Source organism: Pan troglodytes, chromosome 2, assembly GCF_028858775.2.
Source record: "Pan troglodytes isolate AG18354 chromosome 2, NHGRI_mPanTro3-v2.0_pri, whole genome shotgun sequence".
Taxonomy (NCBI): Eukaryota; Metazoa; Chordata; class Mammalia; order Primates; family Hominidae; genus Pan; species Pan troglodytes.
The window spans coordinates 70,013,445-70,037,536 of NC_086015.1; positions in this window are offsets into that span (position 1 = coordinate 70,013,445).

Genomic DNA, 24,092 nt, shown 5'->3' on the forward strand with positions numbered 1-24,092 from the left:
ATGTTTGCCGTCTGCCTTCCCTGCTGGACCAAGCTGGGCAAGGGGTAGGGGGGCAGCTGGGACCCTGTCTTGTTAACTACTGCATGCTAAGTACCTACTCAGAATGTGGCACACAGAAAGGGCACAGTTTGTATTTATTGACTGGCTGACTGGCTGTCTAACAACTCAAACAATCTGACATAACCATCTGAAAGCCTCAATAGTGAAAATGCAGCTTGCATTTTGGGAGTAGTTGGTTCTGCCAGATTCCAGGTTTAGAAAAGGCCAGCAAATTCGGCAGTATTCAAAGCTGTGATTTCTATTTCAAAACCACAGATAGAAGCTGACCATGACCATGGGGGAACTCCTTCCATGGGGGAAAGGAATCCAAATGGCACATTCATGATACTGAGTTGGGGCAGGGTTTCTATCTTGACTTGGTGATTGTGCATATCTTAGATGGGTGCTCCTTTGCTCATTTAATACTTTGTATTAATAAGTAAAATGACCCCATGGTAAAACAGTATTCTTTTTTCTTTTTTTTTTTGAGATGGAGTCTCACTGTCACCCAGGCTGGAGTACAGTGGCATGATCTCGGCTCACTGCAACCTCCGCCTCCCGGGTTCAAGTGATTCTTCTGCCTCAGCCTCCCAAGTAGCTGTAACTACAGGTATCGGGGGAAATTCAGCCAGATATCAGGCAAAATTCACCCCTGATATTTCACGTACGTTGTTTTCTATTTTCCCTAAGTGTCGGCCAGTTTGAGAAATAAAGGGACAGAGTACAAAAGAGAGAAATTTTAAAGCTGGGCATCTAGGGGAGACATCACATGTCGGTAAGTTCTGTGATGCCCCCTGAGCCATAAAACTGGCAAGTTTTTATTAGTGATTTTCAAAAGGGGAGGGAGTGTACAAATAGGGTATGGGTCACAGAGATCACGTGCTTCACAAGGTAATAGAATATCACAAGACAAATGGAGGCAGGGCGAGATCACAGGACCACAGGATGGGGCGAAATTAAAATTGCTAATGAAGTTTCGGCATGCATTGTCATTCATAACATCTTATCAGGAGACAGGGTTTGAGAGCAGACAACCAGTCTGACCAAAAATTTATTAGGCGGGAATTTCCTCGTCCTAATAAGCCTGGGAGCACTATGGGAGTCTGGGGCTTATTTCATCCCTACAGCTTGACCATAAAAAATGGCCACACCCAAGGGGGCCATTTTAGAGGCCCACCCTCAGGGACGCATTCTCTTTCTCAGGGATATTCCTTGCTGAGAAAAATAATTCATCGATATTTCTCCCATTTGCTTTTGAAAGAAGAGAAATATGGCTCTGTTCCGCCCAGCTCACCGGCGGTCAGAGTTTAAGGTTATCTCTCTTGTTCCCTGAACGTTGCTGTTATCCTTTTCTTTTTTCAAGGTGCCCAGATTTCATATTGTTCAAACACACATGCTCTACAATTGGTGCAGTTAACGCAATCATCACAGGGTCCTGAGGCGACATACATCCTCCTCAGCTTACGAGATGACAGGATTAAGAGATTAAAGTAAAGACAAGCTTAGGAAATGACAAGGGTATCCACTGGGGAAGTGATAAGTGTGCATGAAATCTTCACAATCCATGTTCAGAGACTGCAGTAAAGACAGGCATAAGAAATTATAAAAGTATTAATTTGGGGAACTAATAAATGTCCATGAAAGCTTTACAATCCACGTTCTTCTGCCATGGCTTCAGCCGGTCCCTCCGTTTCATGTTCCTGACTTCCCGCAACATACAGGGAAGTAGTCCCAGTACTTTGGGGGGCCAAGGCTGGTGGATCCCTTGATGCCAGGAGTTTGAGACCAGCTTGTCCAACATGACAAAACTCCATCTCTACAAAAATACGAAAATTAGCCAAGTGTGGTGGCGCATGCCTGTAGTCCCAGCTACTCAGGAGGCTGAGGCAGGAGAATCACTTCAATCCAGGAGGTGGAGGTTGCAGTCACCTGAGATCATACCACGGCACTCCGGCCTGGGCATCAGAGCAAGATTTTCTCAAAAAATAAAAATAAATAAAATATGCTGGTTGGTTGTACTTGGAATGCAGGGACAGAGGCACCCTTCATTCTGCACAGTTTGGTGATGATGGTGTAGATACAGGGCCTGGTGGGGTGGGGGGCGACTTTTTTTTTTTTTTTTTTTTTTGCCACCAAGAGAGGATCCAAGCCTGGGGACAGTGTTAATTTAGAGGAGGCCAGATTGAGAGAACTGAAGAGAAACAGTGGTCAAGCCTGGAATCAAATCACATGTGAAGCATACTCTGCTTCCAGACTTTTCTGCTAGGTAAGGCCCTAGATTCTATTTATTGTTTAAATTGGAACTTCTGTAACTGGTAGCCAAATTGTCCTAGCTGGTAAGGGTGATAGAAATCCAGAAACAGTTCTGTGCACTCTAAAAATACAGCAGCATCTATAGAATATCAGAATGAGGGTGGAATTGCTCCAAGATCCATCTTCTTTTAAGTTGTTTTGTTTTTAAGTGAAATCTTCCAAGAGTTTATCCCTTAAATATAAAAATGAAATTTTGAATAAGTAAAAATATGTGTGTTTTTTTAGAAAAATGCCAACCGTACAAAGAGGTATACAGTGAGAAGAGGGTATCCATCCTACTCATCTCAGTTCCTCTCTCCAAAGGCAACAGTTTAACTGTTGTTGCACATTTCTTTGTGTGTACTTTCTGAGATATTCTGTGCATAGATCTTCCCTTTAATTTACACAAATGGTACTATATTACCGTTGCTGTTTTTGCTCAGAAATATATCTTAGAGGTTGTTCCGCATCAGAAAATATTTAAGCTGCTTCTTAAACAGGGCAACATGACTAAAATTTTTCATTCTTCATTTTATTGCTACGAACCCTACCTGTAAATGGGTGGCGGGGGGGAATTTGTTTGTTTAATCAGTGAAATGAAGCAACAGCAACAAATACCTTCACAGGTATCTGAGGAAGTGTATTTAAAATTATTAAACAGCTGCAAACTATTTCATTTTTTGGTTCTGTAATTTATTTAACCAAGCTCCTACAGGGAGTCATTTAGGTTGTTAACTTTTTTTTTTTTTTGAGATAGGGTCTTGCTTTATAACACAGGCTGGAGTGCAGTGGTGCAATCACAGCTCACTGTAACAGGAACTCCTGGGCTCAAGAGATCCTCCTGCCTCAGCCTCCCAAGTAGCTAGGACTATAGACACGCACCACCACACCCAGCTAATTTTGAAAGTTTTTTATAGAGACAGGGTCTTGCTATGTTGCCCAGGCTGGTTTTGAACTCCTGGCCTCAAACAGTCCTCACACTTTGGCCTCGCAAAGTGCTGAGATTACAGGCTGTAACCTTTAGCTACCATATACAAAGCTGCAACAAGTGTTGTACATGCTGCTTTGTTTGAAAGCTGTATCAACTCTTCTAAACAATAGCCTATGTAAACACAGGCTGTTGAACCAAAAGTTTTAAATTTGAGATGCTGAGTAGAAGAATTCAAAAACTGGGTTTGGTTGCTTAGTTTTTGGCATATAACCCTCTTTTCTCCTACAAATAGATAGATTTCTTTTTCTCATTCATTGATCCATCCATTCATTTATCAACAAATATTTTGGGGCACTCAGTATGTGCCAGGGAGTATTTTAAGTGCTGATTGTTACCTCCAGGGCCTAATATCACATGCTTATTTAAGAAGCAGGTGATGGGTCCAATGAATGTCTAGTCCTCTGTGGTTATTTAGACATATTAACACAAGCCATGCAACACATAACAATGTTTCAGTCAGTGACAAATCACATATACAACATTGGTCTCATTCAATTTTAGTACTGTATTTTTACTATACATTTTCTTTCTTTCTTTCTTTCTTTCTTTCTTTCTTTCTTTCTTTCTTTCTGTCTCTCTCTCTCTCTCTCTTTCTTTCTTTCTTTCTTTCGAGACAGGGTCTTACTGTTTCCTATACTGGAGTGCAGTGGTGTGATCATGGCTCACTGCAACCTCCACTTCACGGGCTCAAGCAATCCTCCTAACTCAGCCTCCCAAGTAGCTGGAACCACAGGTGTGCACCTCCACGCCCAGCTAGTTTTTTTTAAAAAAATTCGTCAAGACAAGAACCTCATTATGTTGCTTAGTCTGGTCTCAAACTCCTGGGCTCAAGGGATCCTCCTCTCTCAGTCTCCCAAAGTGCTGGGGTTACAGGCGTGATCTACCAGGCCTGGCCCATTTTCTATATTTAGATATGTTTGGATACACAGATACTTACCATTCTGTTGCAATTGCCCAGAGTGTTCAGCACAGTAACATGGTGCACAGGTTTGCAGCCTGGGAACAACAGGCTATCCCATATAACCTAGGTGTGTAGTAAGCGTTCCATTTAGGTTTTTGTGAGTGTACTCTGCGATGTGCAAAAAATGAGGAAATCTGCTACCTACACATTTCTCAGAACATGACCCCCTCGTTAAGCGATGTGTATCTGTACTTAAGAGACTGCCTATGAGAGTTTTACAGTGATTTCAGTACTCAATCTTGGACGTGTACTAGAAGGGGGTCATTTCTATGCAAGATTATTCAATACTTTTAAGTGAAAAAGGCAGTATGAGCCCAACAAATGTATCATTTATTGAGCCTTTACTCTATAGAGATAGAAAGCATTTAATAACTAACTAGATGTTATCTCAGGAATGGAAGTGAGTCCTATAGTTTGTTCCTTAATTCATTGCTACAATATTGTTCATTTTGTGCTTTTAAAAAATATTTAATTTCCTCTTGATTTTTACCAACAAGTATGTAAGAACCAATTTTGGCTCAGTATTTGCCATTTTTTTCTACAGTTGCAATATTCCATTTCATCATGTAATCCTCAAAAATATTAAAACTCTGAGAAAATAAGAAGCATTGATAAGAAAATGATTCTGAACTCTTCCTGTGGCCTAGATGCATGGTTTCTGACAAATTAATGTGTTATTAAAATAACTGACCTATGAGAAAAATCTGTGATCACATTCATTACAACCAGAACTGGAAAGATCTATTAGAAATTGATTTACATCAAGCCCATCTTTATAATCCCTTGTCTCATTCTTTACTTTATGTTTATGCCTTTGCCAAACTTTAAAATGAAGTATTTGGCTGGGTGCAGTGGCTTACGCCTGTAATCCCAGCACTTTGGGAGGCCAAGGCAGGCAGATCACTTGAGGTCAGTAGTTCAAGACCAGTCTGGCCAACATGGTGAAACCCCATCTCTACTAAAAACACAAAAAATTAGCCAGGCATGGTGACACACACCTATAATCCCAGTTACTTGGGAGGCTGAGGCAGGAGAAAAGTTTGAATTGAGGAGGCGGAGGTTGCAGTGAACTGAGATCGGGCTACTGTACTCCAGCCTGGGCAAGAGAGCAAGACTCCATCTAAAAACATTTAAAAATAAAAATAGAAAAATAAAATTAAATACTTAATCGTGTGATTGTTTCTCTTGTTTCTCCTTGACTGGACTCTGAGCTTCATGAGATCAGTGACTGAGTCTATTTGTCTATCCGTTTTCTCTCTGTGCCTAACACATGGTAGGTGCTGAATAACTATTGGTGGAATTTATTTGGCCATGTGCTTATGATTCAAACATACTAAGGTAAAATTAGTTTGTTTAATGAAATTAAACTGAAACAATAACATGACAAAAATTAAGTGAAACAAGCCAGGCATGGGGGTGCACCCCTGTAGACCCAGCTACTTGGGAGGCTGAGGCAGGAGGATCCAGAACCCAGGAGTTCAAGGCTGTAGCGTGCCATGATTGTGCCTCTGAATGGCCACTGTGCTCCAGCCTCAGAACAGACTGAGACCTCATCTCTTATAAAAAATAAAGCCAAACAATAATTGAAAATAAAATAGCTAAGTTAGTCACCCAGTGAAAATAAAGGAGAAGCAACATGGCTAGGCCTATGAGTTTCTTTATTTTTTATTCTATTGATAGGAACATTTCCTGCAGCCAAGGGAAAGTAAATTCATTTGTTTAATGGGCAAAATGAAGCAACCACCTTCATAGACTTCTGAGGAAACAGGCTAAAATGATTGTGCTCTATATAATATCAAAGAAATGTGAGAGAACCCATAATAAAAATGACAATCTGATACACCCAAATGACCCCTTTCATCTTAAGACCTTGAGACGTTTTGCAAATGATAATTATCTCTTACATCATCTCCATGAGGTAAGAATTTTCTCTCCATAACTGAGCCAACACAAAGTTATTTCTTTTAAAGTCCCATGTCATGGCTGGTATTTGAATCCTTCACCTCCTGAGATATGTGTAAGTTAGCATATAAATCACATTGTTAAATGAGGAAAAAACTTTAAATTGGGGCAAAGTTATGTTTGACCAATCAAGAGTCTAAGCTCATTAGGGACTTCAGATTACAAGTAAAAATTCCCCAATGATGAATAGAAATAGGAATGGACTGGGGGAATTTCAGGATAAAAATCTGTTCAGTTTTACCTGATATTTTAATGACATTTTCAATATTTGGATGGCCTAAGAGATGAATTGACTTCAAAACACATTCTGGAACGGCGGGTGACCTGGTGCCAAAATAAAGAATATCTGACCAAGTATACATTCCCAGGGGAATGATAATAAAACCCTAGACTGGGAGAATGTTTCATTTTATTGTCCAAATCCATGGAAATTCACCATGGCGGATCAAACTTTTAATATTTGGTCACAACGGGACATCATTCTTAATGATACCCAGCTGCAGAGGGTGTGTGCTCGGAATTTTCATTCCTACCTTTGTGCTATTAGGAATGCTGTTTTTTATATGTATGTAATTTTTAAACTTCTTTTCATAAATCATTACAAGTGTCAAGAAAAATTATAAGAATAGTATTAAAAAACTCTCACATCCCTTTTTCATAGATTCACAAACTGTTAACGTCTGCCTATTTACTTTGTCATTTGTCATATGCAAAACTTTTTTTTTTTTTTTTTTTGAGATGGAGTTGCATTCTTGTCACCCAGGCTGGAGTGCAATGGCATAATCTTGGCTCACCGCAACCTACATCTCCTGGGTTTAAGCGATTCTCCTTCCTCAGCCTCCCGAGTAGCTGGGACTACAGGCACGTGCCACCATGCCCAGCTAATTTTTGCATTTTTAGTAGAGACAGGGTTTCACCATGTTGGCCAGGATGGTCTCAATCTCTTGACCTCGTGATCCGCCTGCCTAGGCCTCCCAAAGTGCTGGGATTACAGGCGTGAGCTACCGCGCCTGGCTGCAGGTAATTAAATATTGATCAATATTTTTATTGAATCTACCATCTATCCTCCAATTTTGTCAATTGACCCAAAGAGAACTTTTGTTGCATTTTTTTTCTTCAGTACAGAATCCAGACCAAGGTTGCATGTTACATTTAATAATTATGCCTCCTTTGATTTTGATCAGTTCCTCAGCCTTTCTTTGTCTTTCATGATAATAACATTTCTGAAGAACACAAACCTATTTTAAAATGGCTTACATAGACTTTTTTTCAAGAAACCTAAATTTAATGGTTGTTGCCATTTTTCAGTTAACAGTTTTCAATGGTAACTTTGTAAGAAAAGGAGAGATGAGAATTACATAGCTTTTGACTCAGTACTGTCACTGAAGTCCATAATAAATCCACTTGTATATATGATTTTTTTTTTGTCGGGGGGGATGGAGTTTTGATCTTGTTGCCCAGGCTGGAGTGCAATGGTGCAATCTTGGCTCACTACAACCTCCACCTCCTGGGTTCAAGTGATTCTCCTGCCTCAGCCTTCCGTGTAACTTGGATTACAGGCACCCGCCACTACGCCTGGCTAATTTTTGTATTTTTAGTAGAGACAGGGTTTCACCATGTTGGCCAGGCTGGTCTCGAACTCCTGAGTTCAGGTGATCCACCTGCCTCAGCCTCCCAAAGTGCTGAGATTACAGGCATGAGCCACTGTGCCCGGCCACATATATAATGTTTTAAAGCAGTGCCTGGCACATAGGTACGTCTCAATAAATGTCCTCAAGGGTACACTGTTTCTCCCTCCCATCCCCAACTCTATGCTCCCTGTGAGTGAGGGGCACACATTAATCTTGGTCATTTTATCCTCAGTATCTAATACAAGGGCTGACAGTAGATTGTTGAATGAATGACTACCCCAGGGGTGAGGAAGTGTCCTCAGATGTGTTAAATGACAGCATCTCTTGTTTTCCTTTCTTTTAGAGACAAGGTCTCAATCTTTCTGAAATGGTTATTTACTTTTGGTGTATTTTCTAGTGTTCATTAAGTCTTCGACATTTTCTTACAGGATTATTTGTCTTTTTATTACTGATTTATAGGAGGGTTTTTTTTTGTTTTTTTTGTTTTGTTTTTGTTTTTTTAAAGAGACTTTCTCCCCGGCTGGAGTGCAGTGGCACCATCATAGCTCGCTGTAACTCCTGGGCTCAAGTGATCCTCCTGCCTCAGCCTCCTGAGTGGCTGGTATTATAGGCATATGCACCACCACGCCTCCCTAATTTTTAAATTTTTTGATAGAGGCGGGTCTTGCTATGTTGCTCAGGCTGGTCTCAAACTCCTGGGCTCAATCATTCCTCCTGGAAGCTTGGTCTCCCATAGTGTTGGGATTACAGGCATAAACCGCTGCACCCAGCTTCCTTTTTTTAAAAATCATCCTCAGTATTAAATATTATTATTTTTAGTGTGTATTTCCTAAGAACAAGGATATCCTTTGCGTCTTGTGACAAGACACAAAATAATTGAGCAGGCATTGAAAGCCTTCATATTCTCAGAAAAGTAGGTCTTCCCAGCAGACATTAAACATTCTCCTGCAGGCAGGGCGCAGTGGCTCACGCCTGTAATCCCAATACTTTGGGAGGCCGAGGCAGGCAGAGCACTTGAGGCCAGGAGTTTGAGACCAGCCTGGCCAACACAGTGAAACTCCATCTCTACCAAAAAAATTACCAAAATATTAGCTGGGCGTGGTGGCACGGCTGTAATCCTAGCTTCTCGGGAAGGTGAGGCAGGAGAATCACTTGAACCTGAGAGGCGGAGGTTGCAGTGAGCCAAGATTGCGCCACTGCATTCCAGCCTGGCAACAGAGCGAGACTCCGTCTCAAAATAAAATAAAATAAAATAAACATACTCCTGGAAATAACATTTTGTTTACTCTCCAAATGCTTAAAATCCTATGACATCGTATGTATTCTGTTATATTTTTTCCTTAGGTCATTTTAAATATAATTTTCTTCCCTTCTCTTTTCATTCCTTCTCTCTACATTTTAGGATACCGAAAACTCATTAACTTCGATTCTGCTAAATTAAAATTTGTGGAGTTTTTGAGCAATTCTTTGTCCTCTAAACATGCTAAGAGAATTGTGAAAAACTAAGCATTTGTAAGGGTGCCAGGCTAGTCTACTTAAGGAAATCAATAGTGCTTTGCTTAGGCTTTATTTACATATAAGTGGTTGGTTAATGGCAAATCTCTGTATACTGTTATTTAGTTACCATTTAGGGGACCCTTACTGTGTTTCTGTGTACCTGCTGTAATCGCCACACATCAGTGTTTCAACAACAAACAAGGTAGTTGATGCTCAGAGAGAGTAACTAGCCCAAGGTCAGACAGCTGGTAAGTGATTCAGCTGGGATTTGAGCCCAGGCCTCTAAATTCCACCTTTGCTAGATCACTCTGTGCCAGACTAGTTTGATGTGCATATGCAGGTCCTTGTCCTTACAGTTCTTGCCTTACAGCCCTTGGTAGGCACATTGAACATGTACTTAGTTACCAGCAAAGCAATTTCACACACACACACACACACACACACACTTTCCTGAAGGCACATCGACAAAAATAAAAAAAAGAAAGAATTAAATATATGTTGTTTCAAGAAAATCAATGACGTAGTATTGGCGGGAAAACTACAACTTTGGCCTTCTTTTCAGGCAGCTTTTATTTTACTTTAGGTTTTTTTTAATTGTTTTTGTTGTTTGTTTGTTTTTTGAGACAGAGTCTCACTCAGTCAGCCAGGTTGGAGTGCAGTGGTGTGATCTCAGCTCGCTGCAACCTCCACCTACCAGGTTGAAGTGATTCTCCTGCCTCAGCCTCCCTAGTAGCTGGGACTACTGGCATGCACGACCGTGCCTGGCTATTATTTGTATTTTTAGTAGAGATGGGGGTTTCACCATGTTGGCCAGGCTCGTCTCGAACTCCTAACCTCAAGTGATCCACACTTCTCGGCCTCCCAAAGTGCTAGGATTACAGGTGTGAGCCACTCATAATCCCACCGAGCCTGGCCATAAGGGGGATTTTATTTTGAAATACCAAGTAGGGTATGGGCATGGCCATCAAAACCTCGTCAGTCTTTAGAGCCTTTTGAAGTTCTAACTCCAGCCCTGGGTCCTTTAAAAGTAAGAAAACTGCATTTCATTTAAAAATATTATTTTCATTGCTTCAGGGAATGCTTCCCTCACATTGAGTTAATGATCTTTTCCTGAAAAGTTCGGTTGTGAGAGATTTTGCTTTTGAATTACCCAATGCAGAGCACATTCTGAGTGATTAGAGGGGGCTCCTAAGATAAAAGGAATCACCTGATAGAAAACACACTTTGGTGCTTAGGAAGAGTTGCAAATGGAGGAGAATTTGGGGGCAGCATTACTTTCTGACTTTTCATGGTTTATATTTGGTCAGTTAAGGATTTAATTATTTCTTCATATTCTGATAAAGTGCCCTTCTGAATACTTAATAGCCCACTCTGGATACTTGATTTTTATTTCTTTAAAAATCCTTTTTTTTTTTTTTTTTTTTTTTGTTGGTTGGGTGGGGTGGCTCACACCTGTAATCCCAGCACTTTGGGAGGCTGAGATGGCTGAATCACCTGAGGTCAGGAGTTTGAGACCAGCCCGGCCAATATAGCAAAACTCAAACTCTACTAAAAATACAAAAATTAGCCGAGCATGGTGGCGGGCGCCTGTAATCCTAGCTACTCGGGAGGCTGAGGCAGGAAAATCACTTGAACCCAGGAGGCAGAGGTTGCAGTGGGCCAAGATCACGCCACTGCACTCCAGCCTCGGCGACAGGGCGAGACTCCATCTCAAAAAAAAAAAAAAAAAAAAAAATCCTTTTTTTTTTTTTGGGAGAAGAGACTGGGAGAAGCATGAAAGGAATTTTATTAACTTATTTAAGGGGAGAACCATAAAACTGTCTATCTACCCATATTTTTTATATTCCTTTTATATAATGTATATAATTTACTGTTCAGAAGTATGATTGGTTTCATTTAAATCATATGCATTTTCTAATTATTGCTTGCCTCAAAAATTATGGGAAAGAAAAGTCCTGAGCCATTTGGCACTTCACCTACATAAACAGATGAATGAGTGTTTTATAATAAACATGTGCATGTTTATAATAACAAGTGAGATTGTCCTGATAGGCTGGTAGCAGTAACCACACCGAATATTTGCTGAGTAGTTGCTATTTGCAGGCACTATGAGAAGCACTTCACTCACCTAATCCTTACCTCAAACCTCAGAGGCAGTTACTGCTATTATCCTGTTTTGTAGATGAAGATAATGAGCCTCATTAGGATTACTTGTGAGCTAAAACCCCCACAGCTAGCGATCCTATTCAGTCCGACTTCAGATGCTACACTTTGTTTGGGATCAGTCTCTGTTGTCAGGATGGATAATTGGAAGGGCACTAGAAAGGATTCAGGAAACCACAGAAGGACCTGTTGCAGCTGTCTAGCTAAGAGATGATGGAAGCTGGGACTAGAATTTTGAAGGTGAAAGTATAAGGAAATGGAGGGAAATGGTTAGGTCTCGGTAATGGCTTTGATACGGACATGAGGAAGAGGATGTTATTGAGAACTGGGTTTTTGTTTGACATGGTGGAGGAAAAACATCCATCAAAACTTAGCCTGATTCCTTATTAGAGAAAAGCCAGTCAGAATTAGTGGAAGATAAGGAATGAAGACACATTTTAAAGAAAACAGTTTCATGATTTTCAGGAAAAAGAACCGGGCTATAAAATGATTTCCACGTCTGCCCTGAGCACTTGCGCAATAGTTAGAAACGGTGTGCAATTGGCTGGGCGCGGTGGCTCACGCCTGTAATCCCAGCACTTTGGGAGGCTGAAGCGGGCAGATCACGAGGTCAGGAGATAGTAGCCATCTTGGCTAACACGACGAAACCCCATCTCTACTAAAAACACAAAAAGAAATTAGCCGGGCGTGGTGGCAGGCGCCTGTAGTCCCAGCTATTCCGGAGGCTGAGGCAGGAGAATGGCGTGAACCCGGGAGGCGGAGCTTGCAGTGAGCCGAGATCGCGCCACTGCACTCCAGCCTGGGCGACAGAGCGAGACTCCGTCTCACAAAAAAAAAAAAAAAAAAAAATGGTGTGCGATTCAAGTATCAGTTGGACCGCAAATGGTGCTTCTCAAGTGTTTGAAGGTGATTAAAAGCACTTTGTTTTCTAAGCCGTTTAAATATTCCCTTTGGAAATCTTGTTAAACTCATTTGCTTCCCAAACTCTTTCTCTTTAAAAAGAGGAAAAGATAAACTTCAGCTGAGCCTCTGTCTCAATGAGGCTTTACTCGATTAGAAAATATTGACCAGCTGCATTAGCCCGTGTCTTCTTCTATGGTCAATAGAGTTACTTTCCACAGGCGCCGAATCTGCAATCCACAAAGTCTCAGCTGGTGTTAATGACGGTTTCAATGACTGCTCCAGCTACTATTTTGCATTCTGCCAAATAGGCTGATGGGAAGAGGGTAGGGATTAGGGGCAGAGTCTCATCCCATGCCTTGGGATGGACAACAAATCCCAGATCCTGGAACCATATTGTGGTAAAGATATTTCCCCTAACACTTGAATACCTATTCATGCTAGGCTTCTGAATATATTACCTTTAGTCTTCACAATCATTAGACAAGAATATTTTATTTTGTCCATTTTGCAAATGACAGAATCAAAACTTCAGCCCTGCGTATCCAAATGTCTGCTGGCCCTCTTTACCTGTGCATCATACTAGCAACCAACCAAACAACTAATTATATTCTTTTTTTTTTTTTTTTTTTTTTTGAGATGGAGTCTTTCTCTGTCACCCAGGCTGGAGTGCAGTGGCATGATCTCAGCTCACTGCAACTTCTGCATCCCAGTTTAAGTGATTCCCCTGCCTCAGCCTCCTGAGTAGCTGGGATTACAGGCATGCACTACTACGCTAGCTAATTGTTGTATTTTTAGTAGAGACAGGGTTTCACCATGTTGGCCAGGCTGGTCTTGAACCCCTGGCGTCAAATGATCTGCCCACCTCGGCCTCCCAAAGTGCTGGGATTACAGCTGTGAGCCACCGCACCTGGCCAAACAACTAATTATATTCTTTCCTTCCTCCTGTTATTGATATGACAGCAGCCATCTATGATTAGAAATCTAGGCTCATTCTTGATTCCTCCTCTCTCTTAACCTAAATAGACCCTATCAATTGCTAAATTTTAATGGTTTTCCTCCTACTACGTCTGTATTAGTTTTTTGGTTTTCCCTTTGTATTTGTTTACTATGGCTGCTATAAAAAATAACCACAAACTTTGTGGTTTCACACAACACAAATGTATCCTCCCACAGTTTGGGTGGCCAGAAATCCGAAATGAGTCTTACAAGTCTAACATCAAGGTGTCAGCAAAGCTGATTCCTTCTGGGGGCTCTAAGGGAGAATCCATTTCTGTATCTTTTCTTTTCTTTTTCTTTTTTTTTTTTTTTTTGAGACCGAGTCTCGCTCTGTCACCCAGGCTGGAGTGCAATGGCGTGATCTCGGCTCACTGCTACCTCCACCTCCTGGGTTCAAGCAATTCTCCTGCCTCAGCCTCCTGAGTAGCTGGGATTGCAGGCACTTGCGACACCACGCCCAGCTAATTTTTGTTATTTTTAGTAGAGATGGGGTTTCATCATGTTGGTCAGGCTGGTCTCGAACTCTTGATCTCATGATCCGCCCACCTCGGCCTCCCAAAGTGCTGGGATTACAGGCGTGAGCCACCGCACCTGGGCCTCGTGTCTTTTCTAGTTCCTGGAAGTCACCTACATTCCTTGGCTTGTGGCCCCTTCCTTCTACTACATCACTTTTTCTCTCTTTGCTTCCGCAGTCACATGACCTATTTCCTCTCCTACAGTTAAATCTCATTCTGCTTCCATCTTATAAGGGCAATTGTAATTACATCTTGGGCCCACCCAGATACTTCAGGATAATTTCCCCATCTCAAGAGCCTTAACTTAATCACATCTATAAAGTCTTTTTGCCATGTAAAATAACATTCACAGGTTCAAGGGTTAAGACATGGCCATCCATGGGGGTTATTTTTGAGCCTACTACAACCTCCTAGCCTGATTCACTGTGTCCCAATCTCTCACCTCCTAGCTGGCCTCCATACCTTTAGTTTAATTCTTATTCCCTCCTCCACCCATGATTTACAGCAGTGGTTCCCAAAAGCAGGTCCATAAACTGAACCCTTGGGAAGGTTGTTAAAAATACAGGTGCCAGGGGAGGGTTAGAAGGGGTGAGGGATTAAAAATTACCTCTTGGATATAGGGTACACTGCTCTGGTGAGGGGTATACTGAAAGCCCAGACTTCACCACTATACAGTTTATCCATGTAACCCAAAACCACTTGTACCACTAAAGTTATTGAAATTTTAAAAAAAGATATCAACTAGCAGAAAAAACAAAACTAATCACATGATTCTGTTCATTAATACCCCTTATAATCTTCTGTTTTGCTTCTGCATATGTGACCAATATAAACATTTTTATGTTAAAAACAAAAAATAGGTGCCTGGGCTCTATCCCTATAGATTCGGATTCAGAAAGTCTAGTGGATCTATGCTTTATAACTTACCACCTGGCCAGGCGCAGTGGCTCACACCTGTAATCCCAACACTTTGAGAGGACAAGGTGGGAGCACTGTTTGAGCCCAGGGGTTTGCGATCACCCTGGGCAACACGGTGAAACCCTGTCTCTACAAAAAAATCAGCCAGGCGTGGTGGCGCACACCTGTAGTCCCAGCTACCCAGGAGGCTGAGGTGGGAGGATCACCTGAGCCTGAGGAGGTGGAGGCTGCTGTGAGCTGTGATCACGCCACTTCACTCCAGCCTGGGCAACCGAGTCAGACGCCATCTCAAAAAATAGAGTAAACGAATAAGCAAAACTTTACGGCATGTTGAAGGCTACAGAATTGCTATAGAGAAGAAACTCAGGATCGGAATTTAAGAGAGTGACCCATAGGAGAATTACCATAAAATTGTCTGCATAACAACCACACTGCTTTTACGTTGCCTCTTACAGATCAATAAAAATAGCAAAGTTTTCTATTTCTGAGGTGTTTTTATTCATATATTACATAGTTTTAAAACAATTGTGTTTTAAATTAGAAGTAGCTTTCAGGGATTGATGCAGGTTAGTGACGGGAGAGAGAGAAGGCTAAAACCTTCCTGCTCCACATCCCACCTTATTATCCTTTTGTTTTTCTCATGCCCAGTTAGTTTTGGGGACCTCTCATTCTGACTATAAACTTATTAAGGACAGAGATTGTGTCTCATTCCATATATAATCCCCAGCACCTAGGACACTGTTTGGTATATCGTTGGCATTCGATTAATGTATATTCAATAAATGTTCAATTAATCGATGAACAGATGGAATAAATGCTAGTACAAAAGACTTTGTTGGCTGTGCATGGTGGCTTACACCTGTAATCCCAGCACTTTGGAAGCCGAGGTGGGTGGATTGCTTGAGGTCAGAAGTTCGAGACCAGCCTGGCCAACATGGTGAAAGCGCGTCTCTACTAAAATGAAAAAAATTAGCTGGGCATGGTGGCAGGTGCCTGTAATCCCAGCTACTTGAGAGGTTGACACAGGAGAATTGCTTGAACCCAGGAGGCGGAAGTTGCAGTGAGCCAAGTTTATGCCGCCGGGTGACAGAGTGAGACTCCGTCTAAAAAATAAAATAAAATAAAATAAAAAAAGAGTTTGTTGAGTTGTTACTAAAAGACAACCTACATTGATGAGAACCCAAGACTAGGGATTAAAGGATCTGTTGGTTTGGGTGGCAAAGATGGGCGGATTGCTTGGCCTAGGAGTTTGAGGCCAGTGTGGGCAACATGGTGAAACTCTGTCCTTACAAAAACCACAAACATTAGCTGGGCATGGTGGCATGTACCTGTAGTCCCAGCTATTCATGAGGCTGAGGTGGGAGGTTTGCCTGAGTCCAGGGAGGTTAAGGCTGCAGTGAGCCATGATCACACCACTGCACTCCAGCCTGAGTGGCAGAGTGAGACCCTGTGAGCATTTGCTGTTGAAGAGTGTACAGATGCCTGTGATGCAAGCCTAAAGTGAACACAAACACTTCTAGGCAGTCAAAAGCCAAGCAGACGTACATTAGTTTGTATCTGTCTAGATATGGGATATACAGATAATAGCAAACACCTGAGAAGCACTTACTATGTCCCAGGCACTGTTCTAAGCACTGCACATGTATTAACATGTATGTGTATCATCTCATTTAATTTTTACAAGAACCTTAACATCTCATGAAAATTCCATCTTCCAATGATGAAATAATGTAGTTAAATAACTTGCTCATGGTCACAAAGTTAGGGAGTGGATTCAAACCTGGGCAGCCTAGTTCTAAATTAGGTAACAAGAGAAAGTAAATATGCTGAGTTGTATAACTATCATCATAACACAAGCTAGAACATTGTCGTTAACCCAGTAAGAAGCCACATGCCTGACTAAGTTAATCTCTCTTCCCACCTCCAGCCATAGGAAATCACTAATCGACTTTCTGTCTCTATAGATGTATTTTTCCGATACATTTCATGTAAATGGAATCGTACAGCATGTGCTCTTTTGTGTCATCTTCTTTCATTTCGCGTATTTTGTAGATTCATCCATGTTGTAGCATGTATTCGTGGTTTTTTTTTTTTTTTGAGGTGGAGTCTCGCTCTGTCACCCAGGCTGGAGTGCAGTGGCATGATCACAGCTCACTATAACCTCCACCTTCTGGGATCCATTGATCCTTCCACCTCAGCCTCTTGAGTAGCTGGGACTACAGGTGCACACCACCATATCTAGCTAATTTTGTGTGTGTGTGTGTGTGGAGACGGGGTTTCACCATGTTACCCAGGCTGGCCTTGAACTCCTGAGTTCAAGTAATCCACCAATCTTGGCCTCCTAAAGTGCTGGGATTACAGGCATAAGCCAGTACTCCTGGCCTTTCCTTTTTATGGCTGAATAATGTTCCATTGCGCAGCTCTACCACATTTTGTTTACCCATTCACCAGTTGATGAATATTTGGATGGTTTCCACTTTTTGGCTATCATGAATATTGTTGCTATGAATATTCATGTACAAGATTTTTTGTGGATATATGTTTTTATTTCTCTTGGAATAGATTCTTAGAAACGGAATTGCTTGATGGTATGGTTGTTTTGTTTACTTTTGTTTATGTTTAATGTTTAAGAAACTATGGCCTGACATTTAAGCCAAGATCTGAAGGCTGAGAAAACACAAGGGTAAAGGAAGGGAAAATGTTCTACGCAGTGAGAAAACCACTAGTTTCTGTGTTTCATATGTGGTATCCACAAAGAAATAATTATTCTATTTTGTGTCTAAAACCCCATGCAAAATAGTGTTATCAAAGGAAATCTGTCCATTTCTTATGATGATAAATGTGCCTACATCACAGCCAGGTAGCCTTTCCCCAATGTGAACTGAAATATTCTATGAGAAATTGTTACAAAAACAAAATCCAAACTAATTAAAAAAAAAAACAAGACAAAGCAAGCAAACGAGCAAAACCCCAAACTCTGGCCCTGTTAGTCTTACATAGAGGGTTGTATGCTAAAATGTCCATGACTATTCCTTCTATTCTGTCTTCTTCTGTTTCAGCAAGTTTATCACCTCAATGCAGAGCAATAATATTTGCAGTCTGAAAGCCTCAGCTCTGTTTGCATTGCTTCCCAGAATAATGGTGTTCGGTGAAATGGAGGAAAATAATCACACTCAAGCCATGTTTTTCCAATATGCTTTCCCCCTTTTTGTCAAATTGTGTTAAGGTTTTGTATGTATGTATGTGTTTTCCCTTTCTACGTGCTTTTCAGTGTGAGACAGAGCAAGTATTCATGACTCTGGCAGTTCAGCCCGTCGGTTGAGTACACAATACATTGGTTAATCCAAGGTGACCTGCGGGTTGAAACTCCGTTTGCAAAGGCAGCTGCAGTACAACCACCAGGCAATTACGACATTATAAGCCATGAGTGTAAAGCTAGAGAGATAACTTCTAAAAGGCCCCAAAGAGTTTTTACTTCTTAGGCTTATGACCAGAAATTCATGGCACATTAAGTTTTCCATCTGAAAGCTAGGAGAATCCCTTGTCACAGCTTCTAACTTCTAAGAGATTGCAGAGAGAAAATGTCAGGATTTCTCTGGATGAAAAGTATTCTCCAAGTATAGTGATAAAATTCCAGCTTCTTCTCTGTACTTTTAAGATTAAATAAGAGGGAGGGAGGCCAGGCACAGTGGCTCATGCCTGTAATCCCAGCATTTTGGGAGGCCGAGGTGAATCACCTGAGGTCAGGAGTTGCAGACCAGCCTGGCCAACATGGTGAAACCCCGTCTCTACAAAAACACAAAAATTAGCTGGGGGTGGTGGTGGGCGCCTGTAATCCCAGCTACTCAGGAGGCTGAGGCAGGAGAATGCCTTGAACCCAGGAAGCAGAGGTTGCAGTGAGCTGGGATCACGCCACTGCACTCCAACCTAGGCAAGAGAGCAAGACTCCATCTCAAAAAAGATACTAAATAAATAAATAAATAACAGGGAGGGATTGGTGGTATATCTGGGGCTATGGTTTGGATGTGGTGTGTTTGTCTCCAACAAATTTCATGTTGAAATTGGATCCCCAGTGAGGTAGTGTGGGGAGGTAGGGCCTTGCGGGAGGTGTTTGGATCATGGAGACAGATATAACAGTCCTTGCTCTCTCAGGAATGGATTCGTTCTCACGAGATTGGTTGTTATAAAGCCAGGATGCCTCCAGGTTTGATCCATCTTCACACGTGTCTGGTGCCCATTTGACTTTCTCCACCATGTTTTGATGCAACTCAAAAGCCCTTACTAGACCAGGAGCAGTGGCTCATGCCTGTAATCCCAGCACTTTGGGAGGCTGAGGCAGATGGATCACCTAAGGTTAGGAGTTCGAGAACAGCCTGGCCAACATGGTGAAACACTGGCTCTACTAAAAATACAAAAAAGTTAGCCGGGAGTGGTGGTGGGTGCCTGTAATCCCAGCTACTTGGGAGGCTCCGGCAGGAGAATCACTTGAACCTGGGTGGCGGAGGTTGCAGTGAGTGAGACCACACCATTGCACTCCAGCCTGGGCGAAAGAGACTCCATCTCAAAAGACAAACAAACCAAAACAAAAGCCCTTACCAGAAACTGGGGAGACACCAGCCCTGTGCTGCTTATGCAGCCTGCAGAACTGTGAGCTAAATAAACCTCATCTTTATAAATTACCCAACCTCAGGTATTCCTTTATAGCAACACAAAACAGACAAAGACATCTGCTTAGAGGACAGTAGTGGCCATTGTTTTCATCATCCACTTAAAATTCTTGCCCCTGTCTTTTAGAAATGGCCTGTTGGTTTTCCTTTGTGTAATAATGACATTCTCAAATTTGTTTGATTTGGTTGATCTGACTCCACTACTATGCACCGTGGGTAGGCACATGACGCAGACCTGAGTAACTGGAGAAAGGCCTGTCCCTGTTCACAGTGACTGGCTCAGAAATGGGCATGTAGCCCAAACTGGGATCATGAGAAGCCTGAGCTTTTGCTGAAAGAGTCGGGAGAGGTACCCTCTTTCCTGTGGGTTGTCAGGCTGCTACTAAACATCTTCTCTGGTGCAAGGGGGTGCCCTGTCTATAACAGGAGAGAATAAAGCAAACAGAGAGGAAAGCAGGACCCAGAGATGGAGAAGAATAGTGGCATCATCTCAGAATCAGGAGCCATCTATGCTGACACCTATACAGTCCTTGGACCATTTGACTTTAAGCCAGTAATTTTTTCTGTGTTGTTTGGATGGGAGGAAGTTCTGCTATATGCAACCAAAAAAATTCTGACCAGTTTAGGGGCCACCCAAAGCTCAGTGTAGTGCCAGAAGAAAATGGATTTTCTCCCTATTTTTAACCCCCAACTTTGTTTTCGTTTGTTTGTTTTTGTTTTTTGGGACGGAGTCTCACTCTGTTGCCCAGTCCAGAGTGCAGTGATGGGATCTCGGCTCACTGCAACCTCCGCCTGCTGTAACCCCCAACTTTGAATCAACATAGGAATTCCAAAATAATCTCATCACATGAAGTTGGTTTCAGGATGTTTTTGCTTTACCTATATACAGGTGCCATACATAAAAATCTCAGCAGGTAGCCAGGCACAACAGCTCACACCTATAATCCTAGTGCTTTGGGAGGTCAAGACAAGAAGATCGCTTGAGCCCAGGAGTTTGAGATCAGCCCAGGCAACACAGCGAGACCCCATGTCTACAATCAAATAAAAAAAATTAGCCAGGCATGGTGGGGTGTGCCTCTTAGTCCTAGCTCCTCAGGAGGCTGAGGTGGGAGGATCACCTGAGCCCGGGAGTTTAAGGCTGCAGTGGGCTATGATGATGACACTGCACTCCAGCTTGGGTGACAGAGGGAGACCTTGTCTCTAATAAATAGATAAATAAAAACTTAACAAGTTAAAAGTGAAAGAATCCCAGTGACTCGTGACCTAAAAAGGCAAAGTAACTGTCCCAGGGCCAAATGTTGTATTATGATTGAAGTGTCATGGTATCAGAGGCTTCTACTCTCTTTCATTATCTTTAGTGAAATGGGTTTCAAAATCTAATATTGTACACAGAAGTGGGTTATAAAATCAACATATCAATTACCAAATAATGATCAACTTAAAAAAAAAGTAAAATAGGATCCATAGCATCAGAACACATCACATATCACTTCTTAGCCTTTTGGCTAAGATCTAGTGCAGAATACATCACATATAATAAGGATAAGTAATATTTTATAAAGTTTGTTTCCATGGTATATAAACATAAATATATATGCACATACATGTAGATATCCAGGGAGTGAGTCTGATATGTATGCCATACTTTTTAACTGTGGTTCACTGGCTAAGCTTAAAAGCTTCTTTTGTGCATACTTGGATTTCCTTTATAAGGATGTTTTCATCTAAAAGGAAAAAAAAAAAGTATATTTTTCATACCAGTAAAGGGTCACCTGGCATTCCAGTCAAGCTAGCCCACGTGGATGGCCTGGATTCTAACAAAGTTTCTGTGCCTGAGTTATGAACACAACATTTTTCTGTTTGTCTTCCACACCACTGAGCTACCAGTAACAAGAGTGTGCTTTTGGAAGGCTTTTGGGATTCTTTGGGGAATGAAAGTGCTGCATAAAATCAAGTCTGGTCTGTTTATGGATGTAATTCCCTGTGCCCAGAGATCAGGATGTGCCCTGCAGTCTGAATTACATTGCATCTGATTCTCATTAACTGCCTGTGATTTTCCCCCTGGATCCGGTTTCTCTGCCCTTTCTGAATTACTGTGCACATGGCTGGCTTCTGCAGATTGCTCAGCCCTGGTCATCTGCAATTGAGTCCACTGCTCTGTTATAACCCATGCTGCAATTTGAGTGGACCCATATCAGAAGTGTTTTAGGCATAAACATTCTGTCTAATGATTAAAGGCACTCCCTAAGCTAAATGCTGCTCTTTAGAGAGTTTATTACCAATCACTATGGAAAAGGGATAGATTTGATTTCTTAAGTCTGGAGAAGGAAAGCTGGACAATAAGTGTGTATTACCAAAGCTTGTATGATGCTGTCGGCTGAATTGTTTCTTCCTCAAATGCATATATTGAAGCACTAACCCCTAATATGATTGTACTTGGAGGGAAGGCTTTGAAGAGGCAATTAAGGTCATAGGAGGTCATAAGGGTGGGGTCCTAATGCAATAAAATTGGTGGCCTTCTAAGAACAGGAAAAGAGAAAGATCTTGCTCCTTTTCCACATGTGCAATGCATGCACCTGAGGAAAGACCAGCACATAGTGAGGTGGCCGTCTGCAAGCCTGGGAGAGAGCCCTCACTAGAACCTCATCTCAGGCTTCCAGCCTCTAGGACTGTGAGAAAATTCAGGTCTGTTGTTTAAGCCACCCGGTCTACAGTATTTTGCTATGGCAGCCTGAGCTGAATGACAGCTAGCAAGCAAGGCCTATCTCAATCCTTTTTTAGTACCGGAAAAAGGTTGCAGATTTCTTATTAACCTAATAAATAAGTATATAGTGCCTACTATGTGCCAGGCATGTTCTAAATCCTTAACAATTATTAACTTGTGCAATCTTCACAACACACTCAGTCAGGATGAGCTAAGTTATGCTGCAGTGACAACTCCTGGATTTCAATGTTTAGAACCTCATGTGTATATTTCTCCCTCACACTTGTCTCTTCCTTGGATCAGGTAGGAGAAGGTAGGATAGGGGACCCTTTTACCTGGAAATGATACTTCCCTTGTGCTCACTTTTCTTTGGCTAAAGCAAGTCACAGGCTTCCTTTAACTTTGAAGATGGGGAAGTGCTATCCTGCCATGTTTCTGGAAGGAAGAGAACCAGACACATTTGTTGAACAGCAAAAATGACTACTGAAATCATTTTATGAAGAATATGCTTTTGCTGTTCTTATTTTACAGATGAGAAAACAAACACAGACAGTTTGTGTAACTTATCCTAGATCACAAAACCAGTAAACAGAGTCAGGTTACCAGGCTCTGGTAGCAAATCAAAATACAAGACACCCAGTTAAATTTGAATTTCAGATAAACAACAAATAAATTTTTAGCAGAAATATGTCTTAAATCTGCATATGGGATATATTTATACTAAAAAACTATTTGTTGTTTATCTGAAATTCAAATTTAAGTGGGTGTCCTGTATTTTATCTGGCAACCCTAAGCCAGGCAATCCTCAGCCAGGATTTGAACCCAAGTATTTTGGCTCCAGAGATGAATATTCTATTCAATACTGTTCTTTTGCTTCTGCAACCTTCTTTTGTTCCTCTGCTGATGTTAATTTAATATTTGTTCCTGAACCATATGAATAAGGCTGAAAGCAAATTTGAGGTCTTCTCTATGAGGATGGGGATAAAGAGCATTTTGGAAATGTTTTCCCACTGATAGTTTCACGTAGAGTCCTGGGAGCTGGGGTGCGGGGGCCTGGGGGTATAGGAGGAAATGGAATCTCTCCTGTAAAAGTGAACCTGTCCACTTTCAGATGTGTCTAGTGATCTGCCTCCTAATGTTTCTTAGCTAATGGAAGGGGAAATGTGGGGCAGATAATCAAAATGACAGTTAATCCCCAAAACTTTCCCCTGTGACTTTGAAGTGTGGCATGTTTGCCTTTTAAATTTTGAGGCACTTAGGCTGATAATAAAATTAGTTTGCCTTCTCTGACCACAGTAATTGAGGATTCAGGCTTGAGGAGTTGGCTCCACACCAGTGGTAGACAGTGGGCATATAATTATGTATGTGAAATGAAAAAGAAAATTATGTATGTGAATAGGGTGAGTCTGAGGGGGAGTGTAAAGCCAGCTTAAGACCACATTTTTCAGATATTTTCCCACAAGGTTGATAGTCGATATGCAAATAAGTGTTTACAGTGATAATAGTTGATACATGATTAACATTTAAGAAATACTTATTAATTGCCTGGCACAGAGCCTGGTATAAAGTAGAAATTAAATATTTGTTAAATCAATGAATGATTGACACCCTATAATGTAGATGCTCTCCATTGCCCTATTTTACAAATGAGGAATCGGAAGTTAGGCTCAGTGACCGTCTGATTAAAATCAGGCTATCTTCTTCTTCTTCTTCTTCTTCTTCTTTTTTTGAAACCAGGCCAACTGCTAAAGATCTTTGGGCCTAGGCAAGAACTTTGATTTATATGAGAATTAGTCTGCAGAGTTCGTAGTTCTTGATTACTACTTCTCTTGATTTGAGTTGGCCTTCAAAGA